This window comes from Cygnus olor, chromosome 2 (assembly GCF_009769625.2).
Source record: "Cygnus olor isolate bCygOlo1 chromosome 2, bCygOlo1.pri.v2, whole genome shotgun sequence".
In the NCBI taxonomy this organism is placed as follows: domain Eukaryota; kingdom Metazoa; phylum Chordata; class Aves; order Anseriformes; family Anatidae; genus Cygnus; species Cygnus olor.
In genome coordinates this window covers 39,359,306-39,371,454 of record NC_049170.1, presented here as the reverse complement: position 1 = coordinate 39,371,454, position 12,149 = coordinate 39,359,306, and the positions used below count along the sequence as shown (strand labels likewise).

At 41.5% G+C, this 12,149-nt stretch overlaps 1 long non-coding RNA gene across 1 annotated transcript; it reads right to left on the bottom strand.

The window, feature by feature from the left end:
• Nucleotides 1-1,779: 1,779 nt before the first annotated feature.
• Nucleotides 1,780-6,641, bottom strand: LOC121066371. Its single transcript, XR_005817715.1, has 3 exons — nucleotides 6,251-6,641; nucleotides 4,719-4,797; nucleotides 1,780-2,300 (listed from the first exon to the last, which is right to left on the bottom strand). It is a non-coding gene; the product is annotated as an uncharacterized LOC121066371 (long non-coding RNA).
• Nucleotides 6,642-12,149: the final 5,508 nt, after the last annotated feature.

The following is a 12,149-nucleotide window of genomic DNA, read 5'->3' as shown; positions in this document are numbered from 1 at the left end:
GAGAATCAAGATCCTAATTCTTCAGCACTCTTCATCTAGCACTCACCTAGTCACCTTATATGCACCTGTTATACCAGGTACACTTATATGTTAGCCCTCATTTCAAGTGACCGAATCAATTGTTCCATACTAGACACCTCCTGTGCCTTAAATAAAAATTTTGGATACCTCTTTTGCTTACTCGTACATTTGCTCTCATAAAATAAGGAAGGTTTTGTGGTTTTTTTTTTGTTTTGTTTTTGTTTTTAATTGAAGCACATTTCCAAATAAGGCTCGATTTGAAATTTCTCAATCAATTTTCAAATTCATAATCTTGCAAACAGCAATTGCTCTCAGATGTCTATAAAGGACTTAAATGTGCTGTTTGGACCCTCACTTTACAGAAGAACCACCGTAAAAAGAAGGAAAGCCCAGTTCCTCTTAATTTTGTTTGTTGTGTATGGAAAAAAAACACTGTGGGTCAACCCTTAAAATTAGAGAAACATTAAGTTTTGGCTTTTTTTTTTTTTTTTCATGAGTCCTTTTTAAATTGTTAGGAAGAGAAGAAAAACAATTTTGGTGGTAACAGGAAGTGTTTAATTCAATTCCAGTGTTTATATTGCTTTATTAATAGTATTAAAAAAAAAAAAATGGAGGCATTGTTTCAAAACCAAAATTCACAGTGAAAATGTTTAAATGAAATATTCACATCCTCCTTTTTTCTGGAACTTAAATTAGTAACCCCTTCCCTGAAATTTTTGATAAATGCAGACTTGCTTTTTGGTGAAAAAAAAAATGTTTTGGCTCAAAAAATGCCACCTGCACTTGGAATTCTCTCTCTACTATATCTACCCTCACTCCAAAGCACACAACAGAAGTGTAAAAGCCTAGGCACGGTGTATAAAGTGGTTTTATCATTTTTGTTTAGACAAAGAGAGACCGAGGGGAAGAAGTTACAGAGAATTCCCATTACAGGGCTCCATTTGGCAAATGTGTTAGCACAGAAAATTGGCTGCTGCCTCCTCCTGCTGAAGATGCAGGCTGTGGTGAGCCAGCACATGAACCCTACAGCTCACAAGCAAGATGGGGCACCTCACCTCAATCTCTCTCACTGTTTTCTTTTCCATTTAGCACCACAGGAAACAATGGAGGCCATGAGATGATTTTTATTCTTAGCCTAAATAGAGACAGCAGATACGCAAAGGTAAGTGCACCTTGGAATAAGGTTGCCTGAAATCTGCCTCTCTCCTACCCACAAGTCAATCTGTGGAGACAAAAGTACCTGTCAAACAACAGGAGAGTCTTTTGAAAATCTCATGTTCAAATAGGAAGTAAAATCAAAACCTTCTCTTACCACCACCACCACCACCCAAAAAAAAAAAAAAAAAAAAAAAAAAAAAAAAAAAAGAAGGAGGTAAAACTGTTAAGCAAATTTTCATTGAATATTTATTACCTAAGACACAGCTCTGGCTGGTAATTGCTGCTAGATAGAATTTTTAAACAATAAAAAGATGCTTAAAAATAATAATACTGGCCTGCAGAGAACTGTCGACTTGACTATTTTATTCCTTTAGGAGTAACCTGGGTTTAATCTACCAATGTTCTGGTATAGACATTTTTAATGCATTTATTTTTAGGTATGTTAACACAGAAAATATCATTTTTAAAATGATACCTCTGTGGGAAATATAATATGTATAATAGGGAAAAAAAGACTGTATAACATCCTCTTAAATAATTTTCAACACTGTGAGATAGATATCTTCCTCTAAATTCAGTGTCATATGAAGACTACAAAGGACACTAACAGTGACTTATCTCCAAATCTAGAAGCAAAGTTCTACCCAAAGTAAGGGGTTAAACGTGTGAAGTATGAAGAGACTGGTGCTCATCTGAAAAAGTCACTGAATAAATATGAGGCAAGCCGTAGCTTTCTGCTGACCTCCTAAGTGGTGGGGACTGGGAAAGGAAACAACACGAAGGAATTTAAACAAAATTAACTCCTATAAAATAGCAAATTTATTCAGAAGATGTGGAGGAATGTTAATGCTTTCAAATGCATCCACCTTTCATGCTACCCTTGAACAACTAAGCAAAGGTCATGCACCATACAGGCAAGCATCTGGAGTCTGCTTCCGTGTAGAGCCTCTGTCTGCTCATCCCATACTAGCTGGAATCCATTCTTATGAGCTTCTTCCTTGCAGTAGTAACTGCTAATACCAAAAGCACCGCGTGACCTAAAAGTCATATTACCCCCATCTCCAGTATTCCCTTGGGAATCAGAAAGAGTCCTACAGAGGAGTCCAAATCTAAAGGCAACCCTAGAAAAAAAAGGGAGGGAAGCAATTCAAACAGTAATTAGGAAAGCTCTGTAGATCTGAGCACTGGGAAACTCATCTGCCTTCCTGTGCTAACCAAGAGGGATAATATCACAGACGCTCAGATGTCCTGAGCTCTGGGGAACTAGCCCAATTTCAGGGAATTGTTCTAATTGCAGCTCTGGGATCCTTCCTGACAGTCACCGGTTGCAGCTCACATTTCTAAGCGTGGACACCCTCAGGCATTGTGTGAAGGATGTCTTCAGTCCTACGTAGATTGAATGGCAGCTCAAGGCCATAAGCACTTAACATGGCAGGATCAGGGGAAGGTATTAGCTTGTTGAGCAACTGCACAATACTACCAGCCTTTGTAGCAAAGGCAGCTGTTCAGGCAAAAGTATCCCACAGACAATGTGAATCGCACTGCCAGCTGAAGCACACTGTGTGGTCAGGCATACATGTGTCTACATGCAGAGAATATGAGGGGGTAGGGAAAAAGCAAATTTATAGCCACCTTCTCTGAATGTCTTACCAAGGGCTCTGTACCAACTGCCCATGAAGGAAGTGGTAGTGAAATTGCTTTTCACAGGCAGCTCAAGAATTTCACAGAGACGCCTGTAAGTGCTATAGTTAACTCACAGCCTTTCTGATACTAATTCCACATGTGGGATGAGGAAGATGACCCTTACCTTAACCTCCCTTTTTATGTTTCACAAGCTGTTTTAAAATATGCTCTTAATGAAACATGCATTCACTACGGGGAGAGAAGCAGGGAAACCACAGATGAATGTCAGATTGATTTATTTTCTTTCAGGGTTAGAAATTCATCATGGCCCATCACAAAAGGTGTTTTCCAGTTACACTAACCTTTGGTTTCTGCTATCATCCAAGACCTTGTCAGCATCTTATGGGATGCTCTTAGCTAGATGTCTGATTGCTTTTTCATTTTCCCTCGGCTTTTCTTTTAGTTTTGCCGAAAGTGGTGCCTTATGATTGAAGGAAAGCTTTTAGCTCTTTTCTTTATAAATTCCACTCTCAATTTCTATTTAAATAAGCTGAACTACGGCAATAAAGTTGTCAAGTGCTGCTTAAGAAGCGGTACTTTTTGAGCAAGGACTATGGCTAGAAGTGACCTACGTAAGACTAAGATGCGGACCTATATCAACTAGGTTCCTCTGACAGGCAGCATTAGAAGTAGGTGCGTTTCTAGCAGCAACTGCGGCAAGCAGTGCAGAGGACGAGCCTGCGACAATACCAAGACGCCAGAAGAGGCTGCAACCCTGACTTAGGCTGGAAGTGGAAAACACCCAGGCCCCTTCTGCATTGCTGAGGGCCTTGCAGGAGGCAGAGGCCCGGCGCAAGGCCGCTGCGAGCGGGCCAGGCAGCGCCGCCCAGCGAGGCCGAAGCCAGGCCGGGGCCCCGCCGCCGCCGGCTGCCGCCCCACCGGGCACCGGCCCGGGGCTCCCGGCGCTGGCCGTTTCTGGGGGGTGACAGCCACCTGCTGGCCGCCAGCCCGCCCTGCTCCCCGGTTAGCACACGGTTAATTAAAAAAAAAAAAAAAAAAATACCCCCCCCCAAGGTATCTGGTGACCCCACAAATGCGGCGGTTGCGTCAGAGAACAGCCAGTCCCGGGCTGCAGGAGTCATCTTTGCTGCAGTCAGGTCTGGCCAGGCTGGTAGCCGCAGTCCCTTTGCAAGGAACTGCATATCCTCTTAATAAAACGAGGAGGCAGAGCATTGTGCTCAGGCTTTTTTTAAAACTTCCCTGGTGTATGTATATATATTTAAGTCCTTGACAAATTCGGACTCCACTGGAGCAGTAAAAAAAGTTAAAGTCAAATTAATCAGAATAGATTCCCTAGATGAGACAGACGTTGCTGCTGAGCAAACCTTTAGGGAGAAAAGTTGTCCTTGAAAAATATTTGATGAAGCTGCTGCATTAGGAAAGGGGCTAAAGCTATGAACAGAACAGCCACAGAGAGCTCTGGGGCCCCATAGCCTCAGTTAAACAGAGAGAGGAAGGGGCAGAAAGGGAGGAAGAAGGAGGCTGATACGGAGAATTTCATTACATACAGAAACGCTGAACACCTCCAGAACCAGAGAAATCTGGAGGTCTGTGCCACCAAGTCCAAGAATCAGAAACAATGTTTTGCCCCAGGGTATCCTCTGAGCTAGGCAGAGCATTTAGATCCCTTGGGTAGGCAGCAAGGAAGCTGAAGGGAATTTTCTTCTTAGTCATATTCCAAAATGCTGATTTGTCCGGGGGCTCTGCCTCTATTCCACGGCCAGAAATAACAACAGAGGTGCTTTCCAGGTCAGGACCCAGCCTCGGGACACCCACTCCTCCCACTTTTGCTCAAAAGACCGTTCAGCATGGGAGGACACTTGTGCTATCTGCAAGTGACATGAGATTCAGCTCACCTCTTCTGAAGGAACCCTGGGCGTCCACAATGCAGTAAGATCGAAGTATGAAGAATATACCTCATCTTTCAATTTCCTTCTGTGAAGCATACAAAAAAATATCTCTCTATTTTTTTTTATTCTTTTTTTCCTTTACTTTTAATATTTTCAGGAAGTCCTGGACTTTTGCATACAATATGAACCTGCAAATTTCACAGGCTGGAATGGTTTGTCTGGGCAAGTTGAAATCCAGTGACTGATGAACAATGCACTTGGCCAACCAAGGGAAGAGGCCAAGAGCAGTGTAAATTTGTAGCGATAACCCTTCATAGTGCTCCCTCACCCCCCAGTCGTTTGTAGCTCAGGGACCTCATGAACCGCAGACAGCATTTGATTTCTTATCCCCCTGAGCTTGTTCATCTACTTTAGGGACCCACACAAACTTTTAGTTTACGCAACATCCTGTGGCAAGGAGTTCCACTACTCTAACCTGTTTTCCTCTGTATCACTTAGAATTTTATAGACGTGTATCTTATCCCTTCTCAGCCATCACTTTTCCAGATTGAAGTCTTCTCATGCACTTCCCTATTTTCCGCTATCCACCTAAGTAAGTGAAACAATCCCATACAACTCAGGAACTAAGTGCACGCCTATGCTAACAAATATTGAGATGAAGACAGGGTTGGAGGAGAAAAAAATCTTTCCAGGTGTTTAAGTTTTAAGTAAAGCGGTGCTGAGTAACAGTAGATTACAGACACTTTTTTCTTTGAGGAAATTAGTCACAAGAACCAAACGCCTTATTACAAAGAGTTCCCCTGGTCCTAGAAATAAAATATGAAATATTAGAAAAAAGAAGGAACTTGATGACTGGCGGAAGCTTTGAGGTAACCTGTTATTTAAACAGTCAGTTTATTCTCAGCCTGTTATTACAACATTTTGCACTTTAACAGTAAAAATACTAGGCTTTATTGGGGGCATTTGTCAGCCCTCCTCTCACATAAGACAAATTATGTCCTCAGGGGAATATTATTTTTATGTCATCATTATGGGCATTAATAGTTCCATTTTCTTCAGGATCAGCCTTTAAAGTCAGCTCTACCATTTACACAGTTCTTCAGTGTACAGTTCCCCACAGAAATGTTGGTCCTCACCTTTACGAGTGCCACAGCAAAGACTGCAGTGATGAATAATCACTGCTGGAGTGGCCTGGACAGCACTACACACAGACAACGTGAGCCCCCTCAACTCCTACTGTAGACAATCAGACAGTCACAGATCTGCTTGAGGACTGTGGAAAAAGCAACACTTAGAGCTGATCCGGATGTTCAAAAGATGCTGTACAACTGCTATTTTCACTGAGTGCTATAGGGTACAGCCCTTTTTCTGACTCAAGCCATGTATTAACAGTCTGCCTGTTCCCTAATAAGAGTTGTAGGTCCAGTACTTAGGAAAAACAAATTTACTTGCATATTTAGTAGGCTATATTCATCTCTAAATTAATTTTTTCCTGTGACTCAGTGAAAAAAAATAAATAAATGTTACCTCAGGCTCACCTTAGAAAACGCTGAGACAAGTTCAGATAGTACAAAGACTCTCTATCATTGTATCCTTTGTTATGTCACTGCTAGGCACTTCCAAAAGGCAACATGGTGATGTATAGAACTTTTCACTAACTGAAGTGATTAATTTAGTCACGAGACCAACATACCCACTTTTATCTGATTAAGTCAAGCCCACTGAATTTCCTCCATTAATTCACAATCTTCAGTTTCATCTCATTCTGTACTAATAAAGAAGCTTTATCTCTTCTCTCTAAACAAGTAGAATATACACAAGCTTGGTTGTGGGATTTTTGGAGGTCTAGAAGGCCCTTTGTAGCCACAAAACTGCATACCAATATTGTCAGATTGAAGCAGGGACAGTTTCACATGATACTTGGACAGAAATACCACTAGATCTAGTTTACTAACAAACCTCTAAGCCAGTATATAATGATTCTGGAGAATGTGAGCAATAAGTATACAGATCTGTTCGCTCTGAGCCAGCGCAATGAGTTGTACTGTCAGATGTGTCCTGCAGAAAGGCACAAAACCAGAGCTCTGATCATCAGTGATCTTGAAATTTCTTACTACTCTGTGTCTGTGGGGATAGTGTCAGCTCAAAGTCAATTCAAGCCAAATTTTCTGATATGCAGTTTGACTGTTTTCCCTTCATCTACCAGTTTCATCTGATAAGAAACAGTAACTTCTCAGTGCCTTTCTCTGTGGCCTGCGCAGCAATGCTCAACTGCTTGCTGCTAGATAAGAGCTTCACAGAACCCCAGTCTGAGGGGCTTCAAGGGGGATTTTTAACAGTCATTTCAGTGAAGTTATTCCCACAAATGGTTTATAAAGCACTCCGGGATCCTAAGGGATGGAAGGTGCTATATAAATGCAAATTGTTGCTGTTGTTATGCATGAACCATTGCCAGGTTTTAAACTAGACTGACTATGAAAAATGTTATTCCTCCTGACCTTTCCTGATGAGAACCACTGTGATTAGAAAATCTCTAAACTGTTTGGACATAAAGACAAACTCCAGTTCAAGTTCTCTGGAAGGTAATAGCTATACTCAAAGTGAGCATGAGTTAAGGGAATAAAAAAATTACTCCCTGACTTAAGGCAATACTGATAAGTCATTGGCCTCCAGGCCATGGAATTTGGACTCTCATTTTGACCCTAGTCTAGTTGTACTAGACTTGGACAACTGGGAGGAAATCTGCTCACTGTTCTGTGCTTCTGTTCCTACTCTCCTCCTCCCTCACACACCATCTGTTTTGTCTATCCATATGCTATGTGTCTGTCTACATTGCAAATTGTCTCTAGCTCACTGTTTGTACAGCACTTACTGAAACTTCATCCTCACAGTTCCCAAGTGAAAAAAGTGGGCTAAGCAGCTGTGCCAGGTGCTCAGGAAAAGGTATGCAAACTGGATGGTGTCAGTGGGAGGAGAAAAGTGGGGCTATGGCCCTTCAGTCTCCCAGCTTCTTCCTCCCAAGTATATATACAGATTTACTGTGCTACGTTGAGGAACGTGAGCTAACTCAGAGTTAATTAGCTTGGGCAGAGTACTGCATTAATATAGCTGTATTGCCTCAGGTGTAAGCTAGATTGTGCAGAACCAGCCTGGGAATCACAGCATGACTGCACTGGCCTTTGATCAGTTATCCTCAGTACTCACTAAGAAAAAAAAATGATGCAGAACAAGAAGACTAAGGAAAAAATTCAATATCCACCTTCACTTATAATCGTGGAAGAGTATTCTGCAGTCATTCCTTAAATTTTCCTGCCATTAGCATGTTCTCTCCACTGGATGTGGGCTGATCGTCTTTTCCAGGAACCCACTCACGGAGAAATACAGTCACTCTCATCCTGCTGCATGGATTCCTTGGACCAGACTTTGAAAACAGAAAAATCTTTGGGCTCCATGGCACCACGCTCTATTCCTTACTCCAGCAGTCTCATTAATGGCTGATTCAGGCACACTTTCAAAACCTGTTTTATCTATTGCCCTCCTGCTCTACTATCCAGGCAAACAGAGACTAGCCTTTTGATGTTTCTGCTGTTAGAAGTTGAATATGGCCATCAAGAAGCACCAGATTAATTGTGTCAAACCTGTTTGCCAACTATTTCCTGGTCTCTCCCCATGATTAATCTTCTAACAGAAATCACAGCTTTAGCCAGGTGTGCTAGCTATGAAACCCATGGCAAAATGATAGTGGGAGGAGAAGGGTAGGAGGGCATGAATGGTGGATCAGATTATCAAGCTGGTAATAAAAGGAACGCAGATGTCTTTCATGCAGTTTTAATATTGAAAATACTTTACTCCTGTGTTAGTGCACAAGGTACTACCATTTTTTTAATAGAGGTTTTATTTTGAAGTAAGGTAACAACCAGTCGATGTCAAGAGTTCAGCTGGTAGACTTGTGCCCATTTTTTTAACATATGAGAAGGTGCAAAACTTCTAAACAAAAACCCCACAGGGTCAGCTTTGGCCCAATTTAATTTCATGGGAAGTTACACACACCATTACAGAATTCAGCAAGACTACAGCAAAGTGAATGCTGGTTTGTTTGGGTCCGGAGTAAGAACAGAGTTCCTATTCAAGCTAACAGCCTATTCCCACTGCATTGATTCAACCTTTTCTGGACAACTCTTCCACAAGAAATTATGAAGTGTGAAATTAATCTTGGAACGACTGCAGAAACTAGTCACTCCATACTGGGCATAAATTCCTCTCATTCACAGATCTGTTTTTTGGTATTGGCACAAAGTGTCTCTCAGTGTCCCAGGCTTGCATGATAATTGCAAGTCAGACACTGAGAAAGCCAAATATATTGTGACCTTATGTTCCACCCAGCTTCAAACTAGTCAGAGATTTAACTTATTTATTTATTCCAGAAAACAAAGTCTCTTACTTCTTCAGACAGTCCTAGAAGGTCTCACATACAGCAATAGTTACTCTCTGACTAACTGTAAAAACCATCTACAAGCCTACTTGTAGCTTGAGAAATTGTCTGGTAGAGTGATTTTTACTGGAAACTCAGAGGCATCAAGAAAAACAACGTGCACCATTTTAATCAGAAATCACATTTCCTTGGAAGGTAACACAGCAAAGGTACTTCTGGACTCCAACCCTCAGACAGTCTTCCAGTGAGATCATACTTCCATAAAAGAATTAAAAAAAAAAAAAAAAAGGAGAAAAGAAAAGGAACACCTGTTCCCTAGATGCTAACTAGAAAAACAGATCCACCTGACTTAGAAAGCAACTACAGAAGATAGTTCTGTTAGAGTCCGGAATAAGACCAGGATTAAAACATTGAAATTAGCTTTGGTGTTCAGCTTGACAATAGTTTGAACATTCTCATTTACAAAAGTGACCAACAGTACAATTTCACAGTGTTTTTACAAGCCTTTATCTAATTTCAAAGCAAGTCCAGCGACATTTAAGATTACTCGTTTGATAATTTGGAAACAGTGTTGAAAAAAATATATATAGCAATTCTGTTCCTGAGTGAAATGCTGCATAATTATATCTCCAAAATGAATTTGAAGCTTGTTTAGCTTCTGACTAACTCTCAGGTGATTGAGAAATTTTCCCACCCATTAGAAGCTTATGTATTTCACCCATAGATATGGGCAAAAGTCTAGAATAAGATGTCAGGACACTAAGAAAGAAAAACAGCCTCATCACCACATCAGTTTCTTGTCTTGTCCATCATGACGAAAAAAAAATCGGGATTTTCTCTGAAGACATGTCCTACACTTACTGGAGAGCATTTCAGCTACTCTACTGACAACAGCTGAGGAAACATTCACAATTTACTGTCTTGATTTTTTTTTTTAAACCAAACATCATCCATTGTGTGCACTTGAATTACATTGGATGCCAAGATAATCCACATAAACAAAATCAATGATAATACGGAACTAACTCTGTTAAGTCTCTTACAATATATTTGCATTGGGTTTACATGGCAAGGTTTTGGTAGCAGGAGGGCTGCAGGGGTGGCCTCTGTGAGAGGGGTCCAGAAGCTGCCCCATGTCAGATCAGAGCCAGCTCCAGCCAGCTCCAAAGGGACCTGCCCCTGGCCAGAGCTGAGCCAGGGAGTGACACTGATCAGGCCTCTCAGAGAGCAGAGTTTAGAAAAGGAAGAACTGCTGCATGACAGCAGCTGGGAGAGAGGAGTGAGAAGCAGACCTGCAGCCCCCAAGGTCAGTGCAGAAGGAGGGCAGGAGGTGCTCCAGGCATGAAGCAGAAGTTCCCCTGCGGCCTGTGGAGAGGCCCCTGGTGGAGCAGGCTGTCCCCCTGCAGCCCATGGGTCCCACACGGAGCAGATCTCCACGCTGCAGCCCGTGGAGGAGCCCCCGGCGGAGCAGGTGGATGTGGCCTGGAGGAGGCTGCGGCCCATGGAGAGCCCCCGCAGGAGCAGGCCCCGGGCCGGAGCTGCAGCCCGTGGAGAGGAGCCCACGCAGGAGCAGGGGGCCTGGGGGGAGCTGAGTTTGCTTTGCCTACTATGATAATTGTTGAGTGATCTCCCAGTCCTTATCTCAGCCCTTGAGCCCCTTTCGTCGTATTTTCTCCCCTTACTTTTCAAAATGAAGAACTAGACTCTTGTCTTTCCACACGTGACATAAGAAGTGTATTGATCACCAGTTAATGCTGGCCTGACAGAAGGCACAAGCATAATTTATGTTTCTTCAGGTTGAAGTTGCTGAAGTTACTGTCAGAAGCAAACTACTAAATACCTCCTCTTCCTCCTGTTTCCATAAAAGCATTATGTAAAAGTGAAAATTGTATTTGTCCAATCTAGGTCAAAATTGCTTCCTTTATTCTTCCACTGTATACACATTCTTTATTTTCTTTACTGACATGATAAGCTTTCCTAATGAATACGTTATTTAAATCCAAAACACAGTTTCCAGTAGAGAGTCCTTAATTTTAACCTAAATAAATGAAGATATTTTTATTCTTCTTTGCTGTTTCAAGTTCTGAGTGAAATATTTCTACTTCTTCAAAGTTATTGATCACATGAAACTGCATGGTATTTTTAGAATCCTATAATCCAGAAGATGGATTCACCACTCCAGTGTCTAAAAGCCAAGTGCATGACTGTGGCCAACAACCGAAACTCAGCTGGTGCAGTAGTACTGGATGAATTGAAGTATAGCTCATCAGTCTGAGCCCTCAAACTCCTTCCTCCTTTATTCATTCTCCTGTATCTTCCTTATCTTTCACATATAATTGCATAATTATTTTCAGATCTACAAAATAAGCCCTCCCTTTTTTCACATAAGCTTAATATTTATACCTTCAGCTAATGCCTGTCCTTTTAGCAAAGACAGATACAGAAATAATAATGTTAACTGTTGCAGTAGCATGTATATGACCCAAACAAAATCAGGAATACACTGTGCTAGGTCCTCAGCATACAGTAGAAGATGGCCACAGGTTAGTGGGATATTGAGGGATGACCGAACAGCATGGCTGTAGACTTCTGAACACTGAGAAATAGAATGAGTTGCTGAAAGACAAGGACTAAGTCAGGTGCAAAATGAAGGATAAAACTAGCTCTACAGAACCCTATTCGTAATATTTAAGGAAGATCTATTTTCCATAAGAAAGAGGTTCATGACAAATAGGATTCGTACTTCTGTTATGTATAGGATGTACCTTGTGTTGTTACCTATACAATGATATGCTGCTTCCTAACTCAGAAGGTGGGGTAGGTTGGAAATATGCTACTTCTTCTTTTATGAGAGTACTCTGACATCCTCTGAAAATATTCTTCAATTTGTTCTGCAAAGGTCACAGGAACATATGTTGCAAAAACATATGATTATTCAGCATCTGTAATGACTGAAGAATTGATGTTTTTCATCAGCTATCTTTCTCTTCTTTGCTCGTGGTTAG